We start from the raw sequence: 14166 nt of genomic DNA on the forward strand, positions 1-14166 counted from the left end.
GCGCTTTAGCTATTATTAATAATCAATTATTTGCAACCTGTCCTAACACTGATCGCTGTATACCAGAACGGCCAGAGCGGGTGGTACAGAACCATACGAGACTTCGGATAACGCTACAAACACGAATGACTCATCCTACCCCAAGCACAGTTAACGCGGGGGGACCAGGGATTGAGTACGATCCAAATACAATTTTTTTTTTCCCCCAGCATGATGATATCTTTTTAGGGAAATAACAAGTAGAAATATTTAAGTATTAAGTTGAACCATATGAAATCTCCACCAGCCTCTTCACGTGGCTCAAGCTAACATGAATTACGAACATTGGCTGGATTTTACAGATTTTATACATGCACTATAGATTTAAAGAGGCCCTGCCCCACTCTTAACCTCGACCAGATACCTTCTTAAGTAAATTGCACCTAATTTCAAACACACTTATCTGGGAACGTCCACTCCAGGGCTAAGTAAGTGGACCTCCAGCCTTTTCATAAATTTGAAGCCTTCCTGGAAACTGCAGTGAGCTCAGGCCTTTCTTCGCCCTGTAGGTACCACCTCCCTACTAATGTCTTACTACTTACCCGGGAACGAGAAGGCAGGACATTTCTTAGCATTCTCCAGGGAAGGTGAGACTCTACTGAAGCCATTCCCACTGCTCCTCTTGGTGCCAACCTCCTTAGATGAGCACTGGGCCCAAGACAGAAGACCTAAGTGTGAACCAGACTCAGTCACGTTCCCACCATATGACCGTAGACTTCGTTTGTGTTACAAGCCCCTTCCCAATGTAAGTGCACCCATGGTCTTGTTCTTTTGATTGATGACGTTGGCCTGCATCATATTTCCTTTGTACGTACTGAGAAAGAAATAAAAAATTACCTTGCGACATGATTGATTTTCAAATGATTTCCAACGCTCAAAGTAGAACTCAAAAAAAAAAAAAAAAAAAGGCAAGGAACACCGAGGCTGTCTTCAAGACGGTATATTCAAATAAGTATATATTTCTTTACGACTGTTACAAGAAAACAGATAGCCCCAAGTGTTTGTTTCACTCCCGGTGTTGTGCACGGCGTTATAAGATTTGATCTCTCCCCGGGGGGCCACCAACTCATTCCATACTTCCGTGTCTGCAAAGAGGGGGTGGGGCAAATGCGTCCCCACTCAATTTTCCTTCAGGGGATTTGCTCTGCTGTGGTTGCCCAACGTGCACCAAAAGGTGCTTTGAGTCTAGTTGCTTTTTCCTGAACTGAGAAAGCCAAGACAGATCACAGTTAACAATAGTCTTAAAAATAACGTCTTGGGAATAATCATCACATGCTTCCTTATTACAGGAAATGCATACCAAATGTCACCTGGTATTTAAACCCGAAAAGTGGGCAGATAATTGCACCAGAGGCTATTTAAGGAGAGCAGGTTTTCTCCATGATTGGCAACAGTTGGCCGTAGAAGTCCATCTGTTCCTAACTTCGTTTCACATGTCACTATTAGCACAGGTGCCACTGGTTAATGTTATGGGAGCAAAAGCACTCACCGTTGTAACCTTTGGGAAAGAAGTGGCTCATTCAAATCCCTCTGGCTTGACCACACGTCCAGTATGGGTGAGGGACAAAAACAAAGGACAGACTCGCAAGGACTATGTCTCGTGGGCCTTTTTGTCCTTGGAACCGGAGACGTGAGGCCCACGTGAACACAGAGGCCCTTTGACATTTCTCCCCATCTCCCTGAGACACACACTAGCCACATGCCGTGGGGGACAGCGCCAGCCACGTGATTTGTGGGGCCCAGTGAAACATGAAAATGCACGCAGGGGGGCGCCTGGGTGGCGCAGTCGGTTAAGCGTCCGACTTCAGCCAGGTCACGATCTCGCGGTCCGTGAGTTCGAGCCCCGCGTCAGGCTCTGGGCTGATGGCTCCGAGCCTGGAGCCTGTTTCCGATTCTGTGTCTCCCTCTCTCTCTGCCCCTCCCCCGTTCATGCTCTGTCTCTCTCTGTCCCAAAAATAAATAAACGTTGAAAAAAAAAGTTTAAAAAAAAAAAAAAGAAAATGCACGCAGGGCCCCTTGTTCAAAAGCAGGGGCAAGGGGGCCTCAAAGGTACCAAAATATAAAGGCTTTTCCTTTCTTCCAGTTTTTCTCTTGCCTTGTCATGGTGTTTTCCATTTGCTCTTTCCAGTCACTCGAAGTAAGGAAAAATTAAAATTTTAAATTATTAGCATGAATTCACCATTCATCTTATATTGCACAACGCCAGCCAAAAAAGCAAATATAAGAGCATTTAACCCATATGTGGAAGTCTGCAATGACACAACCCTGACTTCCTAGCTCAATATGGACATGTGTATTTTGTTCTTATCAGAATAGTGGAAATGCTGCGCAAAACTAACTTAACTGCTTTCATTTCACTTCTTCGTATGCACGCATTCTATCAACACTCTCAGTCTTTGGCGCCCTGGTGAGTGAGGAAGGATTGGAAGGAAATGAGCTATGGGTTGCCCTGTTTTTCCCTTCCCTTCAGTCTCATCATTTTCTGTGCGAGTGGTTGGCTCATACAGGGAAAGAATGCAAGAGGGAAGGAATACGAGAGGGCTCCTTGTTCCTTCCCGGTTCTTAGAACACCGCTGCGTTCGCTCCACGATTGAAGCAGATTCTGGTTCAAATGGAGACCATCACCTCACAAAGCTGTCAGCTACCCCCACTCACTCAGTTGTAGATAGGACACGCTTGGCATCGCTCGGCATTCCCGTCACGGGTCCACTGGAATCCCGTGCTCATGATTGCTATATGCTAATGAGTTGGCAAGGGACCCCAGACACACGCATCTCACTAATATCTTCTCTGCTCGCACTCACTCTCCGCTGTTACATCAGATTTCATTAGCAAGACACAAGTTCAAGGTAAAATTAAGAAGCTCAGGAAAGTGACAGCAGGGCATGGAACCAAAGTGCAGGACCTTTCTGAGGATGGACCTCTGTGTAACTACACAGATCAGACACCCTTGAAGCCGGCCCTGGGGGACATTTCTTTTTGCACTTCAACATTTATTAAGCAGCAGATATGTGTGAAAAAAGTAATTGATAGACCATATGCCATTCTTTAAGTCGTCGAGGGGATGTTTGGGGGATGGCCATATCCAAGTTTCCAATAGAAGAGCCACTTGATAGCTTCCGAGATGCCTAAAATTGCAAGACAATATCGAGCACTCCTCATCCCCAGAATTGCAATCCCTTGAGATAAACAGGGGAAAATGCAAGATCAGTGCAGCTGAAACCTAACACCAAACTTGGGAGCTCAAGTTGACATTCAGAACATATTACCGGGGAGGGTGATTGTAAACAGGCTACAGAAAACAAGGTAACCGATGCAGCTCCCAGCAGCTTGCCTAAACAGCAAATTAGGGAGCCCTTGTGGCAGAATTGCCGAACTTGAAGTGGCGGGCAGGGGCGCCTGGGTGGCTCAGTCGGTTAAGCGGCCGACTCTTGGTTTCTGGTCAAGTCACGATCTCAGGGTTTGTGAGTTTAAGCCCCAAATCAGACTCTGCACTGACAGTGCGGAGCCTCCTTGGGATTCTCTCTCTGTCTCTGTCTCTGTCTCTGTCTCTGTCTCTCTCTCTCTCTCTTTCTGCCCCTCCCCTGCTCTGTCTCTCTCTCTCTCTCTCAAAAACAAATAAATAAGAACCTTAAAACATTTTTTTCTAAAGGAGTGGCAGGCAACAATTTTTTTTAGAATTGTATTTTCTTCTTAATTGTGGTAAAATACACAAAACACAAAATTTACCATCTTAACGATTTTAGGGTGTGCAGTGCCATAGCGTTAACCATATTCACACTGTGGAGCAACCAATCTCCCAAACCTTTCCGTTTTGTAAGACTGGAACTCTGTACCCATTAAACAACCCCCCCACCCCCATTCCTCTCCTGAGCCCTTAGCATCCACCATTACTACCTTCCATGTCTATGAGTCTGACTGCTCTAGAAACCTTACATAAATAGGTGGGATTGTACAGTATTTCCCTTATCGTGACTGGTTTATTTCTCTTACTGTAATGTCCCCAAGGTTTATTCATGCTGAAGCATGTGTCAGAATTTCCTTCCTTTCTCAGGCTGGATAATATTCCATTCCGAGGATAGAGCACACTTTGTTTATCCACTCATCTGCTGATGAACATTCAGACTGGCCATTTTCTCTTCAAGACCTGCTTTCAGTCCTTTTGGATACACACCCAGAAGTGGAATTGTTGAGCCATCGATCATTTTATTTTATTTTACTGTATTTTTTGTAACCAATTTATTTTTTTAAGTGTGTTTATTTTGAGAGAGAGAGAGAGAGAACACGAGGAGGGGAGGGGCAGAGAGGGAGGGAGAGAGAGAGAATCCCAAGCAGGCTCCGAGCTGCCTGCGCAAAGCCCAATGGGGGCTCGAACTCACGAACCTCGAGATCATGACCTGAGCCAAAAAATCAAGAGTCAGATGCTGAACCGACTGAGCCACCCAGGCGCCCCTGTAACCAATTATTTTAAATCGCACTTGTAGGTGCTTGACCCATGTTGGGAGATGATATGATGTTCAGAACTGTCAGGAGACTACCTGGGGAGTCTCCTGGTGTGGAAGCTATCAAGCTTGACAAAGTATAAGTGTACCCCATGCAGTTGGCCAACAGTGTGGCCTTCCGAGCTGGACAGACAAAATCACTGGCTAAAATAAGCATCAAGACAAATATTCTAACCAAAAGACCTTGGATTGGAATCAAGTGAAGCTGAAATAAGTACACTGAAGATGTGCAGAAGAAATACTCACTGACCATCCAATTGTTCTTGGAAAGATAAAACTATTAAGGCACTGTTTATGGGTTTGTAACACAGGGCTTGGAACAATGCGAGAGAACTCTCTGTGGCGAGATATCAATCTTCAGACAAAAAAACAATGTCCCCAGTGACATATTACTGCAACGACCTGAAGTAACCTCGCTGAAAACACGTCAGCATCCAACACTTGGACAGCCAACACCCTAACCGAGTTCACCAATGGATTTTAGAATTATGGAATGTTCAAGCTCGTAAGGACGTTAGAGATTGTCTAGTCCAACTCTCCTAATTGTGAAAGGAAGGAACCAAGGTTCGGAGAGGTGAAGGGGCTCTCCTGGGACCATAAATAAACTTAGTTGGTGACAGAGGTATCGCCGAATTTCTCAATTCTAGTGGTGAATCTATTAATATCCTCAAGGCCACCCTTACAGCAGCAACCTCACAAGCATCCGACAGTGTAAATAAAATAGTTCAAGCTTGAAAAGGCAAGAGCTTCTGGATTATTTTCTGTAGCACAGCCAGGCTATCATTGATGTCTTCCAAGTATCCTATCCCACTCCGGGGATGTAACAGATACTTTTTCCAAGACACATCAAGATGTTTGATGGTTGCAGACGACTAACATGATGAAGGCAAGAGTCAGTGCCCCAAATGGACACTGGGCAGATGTACAAACATCTCCCCCCTCCTCTGGGTTGACTAAAGACATCAAGCCCTCAGAAAGTGCCTGTTAAAGTGGAAATCTATGCTTCAAGAGTGATTACATACAAATTGGTTACGGACATTAACCTACTTGCAGAAATTCATCGATCAGCTTAGTTATTTGTCACCTCAGCACAGAAGATACCTCCTGGCATTGAGAGGGACCCAGGACCCACACCTTTTTGTTGAGTGTAGAGAGGGGTTGGGGAGAGAAAGGCTAGCTGAGCTGAGGCGTGTGAGTGTGGGGGGTCTGTTTGGGACCCTGAGGAGGAGGAAAGCATTGGACTGGGGATGAAGAACACCTAAAAAGAAGGTATAGGAATATCAAGGAAAGAATTCACTTACCTAACAATTTTGCCTTGAGAGGCTGGTAAGAATGCAGCGTGAAATAACGTTTTGATCATCCAACGATCTCTAAGACAAAAAGGTGAATGTGCAATGTGGGGCTTTCCACACTGGACTCCAAACTGCCTGTACACCCCCCCTATTTCTGCTTGACAGAGAAGCTTGACTAAGATGGCCGCCATATTCCCATGAAAGGAAGAAAAAGGAAAATGGGATGGAAAAACACTCTGGCGTTGCACCAATGGTGGAGACACCCAGTTTGAGGAAACCGTGTCCCCTCTGTTGCTAGACAGTTGAGACAAATGGATATGTGACTAGACCCTCTGGGAATTGGCTAAGGTTAAAACAGAGTGAATATTTATTTTCTTTACCTTATCTTTATTTTTCCTATATCCCTGTACTGCATGTTGATTCAGCCATTAGAGACCGTAAAGGTTCAGATAAGCTCAGGGAAATCCCACAAGAGCGGGGGTTATTTTCCATTCTTTGTTTGCTGGATACGTCTGTTTTGCAGCCCGCCATGCTGGGTGGCTGCTTTCCTGGACTCAACTCCTGGTACCCAGGAAATGCCAGAGATGCCGGGATCTTTGGGTTCCGTCACAAAGAAACCCACGCCACACCTGATCTACATATTTATGTGGGGAATTTGTTCCAGACAATTCTTGAGGACATCTGGGAAGGGCAAACTGGTTCTTGGGAAGGTCCCAGAGGACTTACTCCTCTGAGACACTCAACAACTCATAAGAAACTTCAAGAATACTGTGATTAAATATTCACAAGGACAGAGATTCCTGAACAAGCCATATTCCTTTATCACCTTATAGGATTTCTGTTACCCTCTGGTTAACCCTTTGTCCCTATCCTGTTCCCCAACATAATCACTAACGTAACAGACACTTTAACTAACTGAACAGCAGATACCATTTTAAACACCATTCTAAGTGGTTACCTACATTATCTCATTTATTTCCGCTGTAACCTTGTGAGATGCATGCTATTTTCATTCCCTTCTCACAGATGAGGAAACCGAGATACAGAGAGCTGAAATGAGCACCCCAGGTCACAGACTGGAGGTAGGACTCAGACTCAGTACTGTGCGACTTCAAAGTTCATGGTCTTCACCACCTGCTGTTTTATCTCCGAAGCATCTTGCTCTCTCTGGGAAGTGGGGACGCCCCTTATCTTTCCACTTCATACCTCATTCCCCCAACGCTACATTTGGGAGCCTCAGCAATGAGGTCTCCCCAGAAAAGGCTAGCCCGTGAGGTAAGAATCCTTTCCCCTTTGCTCACTAAAATCTGCTGAAGGTTCACAAGGCCCAGGCTCTTCCACAGGCAATGCCCTGCTCCGGGCCCAAGGCTCCATTCCATTCCCAAGGGGAGACTGCACAGGAGAGATGGCCATCTGGGAGCGACCTTCCTGATGTTCCTTTGGCTACGCATTCTGTTGATTTCCTTAAGTGTGTTTTCTTATGGGGTTTCTGTTTCTTTTCTGGCTTGGTTTGTGACTTTCCTTCATTTCTGTTTATTTCTTATTATTTGGCCCAACACATTTGTTTTCATTTGATTTTTTTTTTCCCCTCAGCCCTCTGGCATATACGACCTGTATGATATGCCACCCTGTGTGTGTGTTTTGTCTGAAGTCTTTGGAAGCCAAAACTTAAACACCGTGGAAATGAGACAGGGGAAATTATTCAAAGCTTTTGACTTAGGCAAAGATCATCTTGTTAATGAAATACATAACCGCTGTTTAGAACACTGTGCAGATTCCCTCAACCATTCACCACCCCTCCTCTCATAACTGATGAAAGTTGCCATTGAAAATGGAGCATCGTGGGTGCCTGGGTGGCTCTGTCATTAAGCATCTGACTCCGCCTGAGGTCACGATCTCACAGTGTGTGAGTTTGAGTCTCACGTTGGGTGAGCTCAAGCCCCACTTGGGTGAGCCCCGTTTCTTTCTCTCTCTCTCTCTCTCTTTCCCTATCTCTCTCTGCCCTCGCTCACTTGCGCCCTCTCTAAAAAAAAAAAAAAGAAAGAAAGAAAGAAAGAGAAAAAGAAAAAGAAAAGAAAATGTAGCATCATTAGCCTTACAAAGAAATAAAAATGTGAAGCGTTTTTAACACTTTTCCCTTGGTGATCCAGGGATGTGACAAGGAAGGCTGGGTAATCACCAAGTCAGAGTCTCAGGAACAAGCATGGACTTAACTTCCGGCCACAAACAGATGGGGCAGGGGAATCATTTCCCATAGAAAATCATTAGTCATGCTGAATAGGACATATTGCGTCTTCGTGTCCAACTTCTAATTTCAGATAATGTTCGGAAATTTAAAAAAAAAAAAAAAAAGCCCAAGCTGGTTTGTAGTCTGTCTGGACCTAATTATTTTCCTCACACATCTAAGAATGTTTTTGGGAGGCTTCCGTCAGAAGAGATGGGATATGAAATAATACCACAATAGACTCTGGTTCCAATGCTATTGAGAGAGACGAAGAAAAAGAACCACATGGGTTACGGTGAGGAAGAACTTCCGATTATTACAACATTCACAGAAGAGGGGGCCCAGCTAAGTAGATCCCAAGCATAACAAAAGGCACAGGACGGTGAAGAGCTTTATAACAGGGCTACACTGCGTCTGTGTTTAGAAGTCTTGACAGTTTGCTCTGTGCTAAGGCTTTGGAGTCAGTGAGTTCAAATCCTGCTCTGGAACTTACGAGCTGGGGGACAATGGACATTTGGTCACCTCATGTGTGGAATGGAAATAATAATGTCTATTGTTTACAGTCCCTATCAGGTTCAACTGTGTATAGAGTGATTAACACAATGCTGACATCTAGTAATGTTTCAATAAAAAATTATATTATTCTTATATATTATTCTACCACCGCGTGCATTTCCTGTGGACGTTTGTTGAGCCCCTTATGCATATAGCTTCCCACCATATGGGCTCACACATATTGCTTCATGCATACATACAATAAATCTTGGAGAAAAGCTGCTTATTATTCATCTAATTTTACATTTATAGAAGCTAGAATGAAGCCTGGCTTGGCCAAAAGCAAATGGAAAAGCAAAGCTAAAACGGAAAGATCTAGCAGGTCGTCTCCAACCATTACCCCCAGAAGCGGAGTGGAGAGGACCTAACGCAAGCCCAGAGGGTCTAGGAAGTCTTCCCAGGAGGAGATTCCAAGACCTGAAATAGCTAGAGGTGGAGGAAGGAGAAGGAAATCAGGAAGATCTGGAAGCTAAGGGCGTTTCCCTGAAGGAGCGTTTATGTCCTAGGTCTCACTGCAAAGTCCCAACAGCCATTTCATTTGGGGAGGTGGGCATGTGTGCCATTATGACCCTCAGGGACTAAAGAATGTGTTCAACAAAAAAATAAGCCCATCCATACCAATCATTTGTGTCAATAAATAGTGGGCGTTTGTACGTTTCTAGACATCATAGAACAAGAATGTTCTATATAATAAACAATTGCCCTTTGGGGCACTAAAATAGACAAAATGCTAAAATTCACGAAGAGTGCCCAATTTTTCTGGGCATGACAACCAGCAATTCTGCAAAATCAGGAGCCAAGGTCAGCTTGGACTTAATTCTAAGTCCGGGTTCCTGTGGGCCACTCAGTTCTGCTGCACTCTCTGTTCTGAGTCACGAAGGAGAAGGGATTGCCTCTGTTGGTTAAAATCCCAGGGGCACTTGGGTGGCTCAGTTGATGGAGTGGCTAGCTTTTGGTTTTGGCTCAGGTCTTGATCTCATGGTTCGTGGGATCGAGGTTGGGCTCTGCGCTCACAGTACGGAACCCGCTCAGGATTCTCTCTCTGCCTTGCTTGTGTTGTCTCTCTCTTTCTCTCTCTCTCTCTCTCTCTCTCTCTCTCAAAAAAATAAACATTAGAAAAATAAAATAAAATAAAATCACCACCATGGTGGATCTTAGATACATTCGTTGGCCCATCCCCCCACTTTTTTCCACTCATAGCACGACTCTTCCTTGGGGTGGAGGGGGGAGCTGCTCCTCCCCGACCCCATCTATGTGATTCTTTTCAGACCACTCTTCATGATATCCCGTCCACCTAGTCAGAGACGAGAGTCCATAAGTGAGGCCTGGACATCCATAGTCCCACTTTCCCCTGAACACAGTGATTACTCAAGAAGTAGGTGCATTCTTAGAGCCAGGCTAATGAGTCTTTTCCTTGGAATTTTCTCCTTTTTTTTTTTCATTTTTGAGAGAGAGAGAGAGTGTGTGTGCAGGGGAGGGGCAGAGAGAGGGATCTGAGGCAGGCTCCACGCTGAAAGCAGAGAGCCAGATGTGGGGTTTGAACTCACGAACCGCGAGATCATGACCTGAACTGGAGTCAGATGCTTAACCGACCGGGCCACCCAGGCGCCCCATTCCTTGGATTTGTTTTTTCTAACTAGCGCTGAGAGGTAAGCCCCGAGGCTGTGAGGACACACACCTAAAACACCTATGGCCAGGCTACTGCCAGATGGAAAAACCCCATCTGTAGCAGAAGTCAGTGAAGGGGGCACATGGAGAAAAGATGAACCAGGGTCCTGATGGAATTCGAGTCCCTGGTTCTAGGTGTTCCTGGGGCCAGCTCCAGCCTTCCTGGGTCTTAAGCTGGTTTGAATTGGGTTTCTGTCACTTGCAACCAAGAGTCCTGACCAATGGGGAAAGAAAACTCAGCCACTCAGGACAACACAGGTGATAACACTGAAAGGATAATGGAAGTCATAGATCCAGTAGAGAAGCTTCCAGAGGGGGCGCCTGGGTGGCGCAGTCGGTTAAGCGTCCGACTTCAGCCAGGTCATGATCTCGCGGTCCTTGAGTTCGAGCCCCGCGTCGGGCTCTGGGCTGATGGCTCAGAGCCTGGAGCCTGTTTCCGATTCTGTGTTTCCCTCTCTCTGCCCCTCCCCCGTTCATGCTCTGTCTCTCTCTGTCCCAAAAATAAAATTAAAAAAAAAAAAAAAAAAAACGTTGAGAAGCTTCCAGAGGACAGACTATGGAGACTCAATCAAGCAATGAAAACACAGAAACACAGAGGGTAGCTCAGAGCCACTTCGACTCTTGTTTGTATATATAATCAACATTTCCTAGACTACAGAACAGAGCTGAACTTCACAGGATGGCAAATCTTGCAGAGTGTTTCAGGAAGTCCACAAACCTCTCAGACCTAATCAGGAATTACCTTCCAAGGGCTATAAGATGCCACTGGTGCTAATGATGATGTTGGAGATTCATGTTTCTATGTGGCCTCTCGCCAGCAGTGTGTTGCTATTGAGCCAAGCCTTAGATTCATCAGTTGGGATTCTGAAGTAACAAAAACACCGAATGTAAGTAACAGAGGAGTCGAGACCTTTAAGATGCATCATCTATGTAAAGTACCCGATAGGGTGAGGGACACATCATCGCCTCTCAATAAACGTATCATCATCATTGTCATTATCATCGGGTTAATTGCTAGTTGCTATTAATTAATAGTAGGTTGAGTCACTAAGGAAACACAGACATCGAGTATTTAACTTTCATGATACACTTCGTATTTACTTCGGAACACGTCATTCTAATTGTTTCATTGCATAAATACAGGAGCCCTCTGGTGGTCAAAACCGCTTCTAGAACACGCTCAAGAGACTACCTTTATTTAAGCATTAAGAGAAGTCACTGAAGAGTATTGTCATCTCCATCCCATTAAGATAGACCAGAAGTTATGGGCATATATATGGCTGAGTTGCGTTTCCCCCAAAAGTCATATGTTGAAGTTCTAACGGCCAGTACCTCAGAACGTGACAGGATTTGGTAATAGGGTCTTTAAAGAGGTTAAGTCACAACGGGATCATCAGTTTGGGCCCTAATGCAACAGGAGTGGAGATTCGGACACAGACACGTAGAGGGGGAGGACAAAGTGAAGACACAAAGAGAAGGTGGCCGTCTGCAAGCCAAGGAGAGAGGCTTCGGAGGAAACGAACCCTGCCAAGATCTCCATCGCAGACTTTCCAGCTTCTAGAACTGTGAGACGATACATTTCTGTTGCATAAGCCCCTCAGTCTGTACCACTTTGTTATGGCCTCCCTGGCAAACGAATACATACGGGTTGAGGTCCCGGTCAATAGATGACATTGGTTTTCCGTTCAGTGTAAATTTTGCCAACAGACATCACTGTTGTCATCTCGGAGGTCCATTTGGATGTACCCTCAATGATGTATGCCATAAAGCGTGGCATCAGGGAGCTTTGAGTGAACGGTTTCTTTTGAATGAGATTTATTTTGTTTCACCATCAAATACCAAGCATTGAAAACCAGGCCAAGAGGACCTAACTGACACATCGATCAAAAATAGTAGAAGCATCATCTTCCCTGACGCAGTCCAACACCTGTAACAAAACTCAATACGATAAATAGTTACTGTTTGTAATAGCATTTTCATAATTCGCTGGAGTCTTGGCTAAATTTTTTCTCCAAGCTTCCCAAGAACCCCCTCATAGAGCTATTTTTCTTATTTCAGAGAATGTCAGTAAGAAGTTCAGTTGTAGAGGTACCCGTCAAACCTAGGTTTTTGGGTTTTTTTTTTTTAAGTTTATTTATGGATTTTGAGCGGGGGTGGGGGGCTGGGAGTGAGGCAGGGGCAGAGAGGGAAGGAGAGAGAGAACCCCAAGCGGGCTCCGCCCTGTCAACGCAGAGCCCAATGCGGGGCTCAAACTCATGAACAGTGAGATCATGACCTGAGCCGAAATTAAGAGACGCTTAACCAACTGAGCCACCCAGGTGCCCCTCAAACACAGGCATTTTGACTCCATATTCCCATGCCCCTTTCACGACTTCCTGCTGCCTCTCCATGTTTTCCATTTTACGGGAGCCCCAAATGCTGAGATCTTAGAGCATCGTTATAAAATAAGAGATTTTTTTTTTCCACGAAGACAGTGGCAGCCATTTGTTCTACAGGTTCGTGTTTATGGATTAAACACATGAAAAAGTTTGGATACAAAACTACTGAACTGGATATAAGGATGGATGTGAGATCTCTTTTCCAGAGCATTAAATTGATGGGGGGGGGGGGGGTGCGTACAAAGCTAAGGTTTCTATACCAGGAAGGGAGATAAGAATAAATCAGGAAGCTTTTCCTCCTTATAATTTCCTGTTATTCTGTACAGTGAGTATTTAATGAGCATTGGTGTTGTCTCTCCACGTGCACAGAAGTATACTTTAATCAGAGTCGGCATTCCAACATTGCCCTTTCTTAGTTCAAAGCCGATCTCGTGGATAAACCAACTGCCCTTCGGTCGCATTTAACACGGAACGTCTAAGCGTGTGTAAATAAGAAGCGATGAAAAAATTATTTCATTAGTAGAATCCAGTCCTAGCAAAGTGCTCCCATGTCAGATAATTAAATTCAAACATACAAAATTTCTCCATCAAATGCAGTAAGGTTTTATTGATTTGGAGTCCATTAATTCATGATGATTGAATCTGGCTCCGGCTGACGTTGACCTCTGCCCTTTCTCCGCAGAAAGAACGTGTTGAGGAAAATAGTACAGGGTAAACAAGAATAGGTGAAAACACTTTCATCTCCGGTAAGCACAGTAATTATTTTAAGAAACTTTGACACCTCCGTCGTAAAGCAATCGTACCTAACCCAGTTCGCAGCCCATCACTTCGCTTTTACAAAAACAGCTACATTGGCACTTGTTTTTGCTAATGAGAAGAAGTCCGAAGGGAATTTTTGCTTTTAGGAAAAAAGCCGCAAAGCAAAAACAGTGTTCAGCATTTGTCTTGCAATTGAGCTGTTAGAGGGGCGGCGCCCGCCCTGAGTAGCTAGAGTGGTCCCTCCAAGCTCCTTCCCCGGCGGCTACACCCAGGATCTCAGCATCCAGCCACCAGAGCTTTGCCCCGTGTCTAGGAGCATTTGTGCTTTATCTCGATTTATTTTGTGCATCTGCTGGCGAGAGGTGTCCTAAGGTATCCCTGTTTTTGGACAGGGAGGGCAAACCTGTATCCTGTTTTCAAAATCTTGCCCCAGTCCAGAGAGACTGTCGCTGGCCCCAAGGAGGAGGGGAGATGAGCCCTAAGTGGCTGTTTGTTTACAGTGAGGTCGGGGAAAGCAAACTGATAGCCTTTGTCCTGCCCGGCCTCTTGCTGGTGGAAGATAATGGAAACTGACGTGGGTCTGGAGCTCTCAAATGGTGGCGAGAATTTTCAAATCTATTTTGTTTCTTTCTCTCCCTTAAGTTGGGTTTCAGATGAAATCCAATCCACGTTTTCCCTAATTTACATTTAAAATTGTTCAAATGTTGTGTTGGTAGGAGACGAGTGAGTCCCCGAGAGGCCTTAGGAAC

This window comes from Prionailurus bengalensis, chromosome X (assembly GCF_016509475.1).
Source record: "Prionailurus bengalensis isolate Pbe53 chromosome X, Fcat_Pben_1.1_paternal_pri, whole genome shotgun sequence".
NCBI lineage: Eukaryota > Metazoa > Chordata > Mammalia > Carnivora > Felidae > Prionailurus > Prionailurus bengalensis.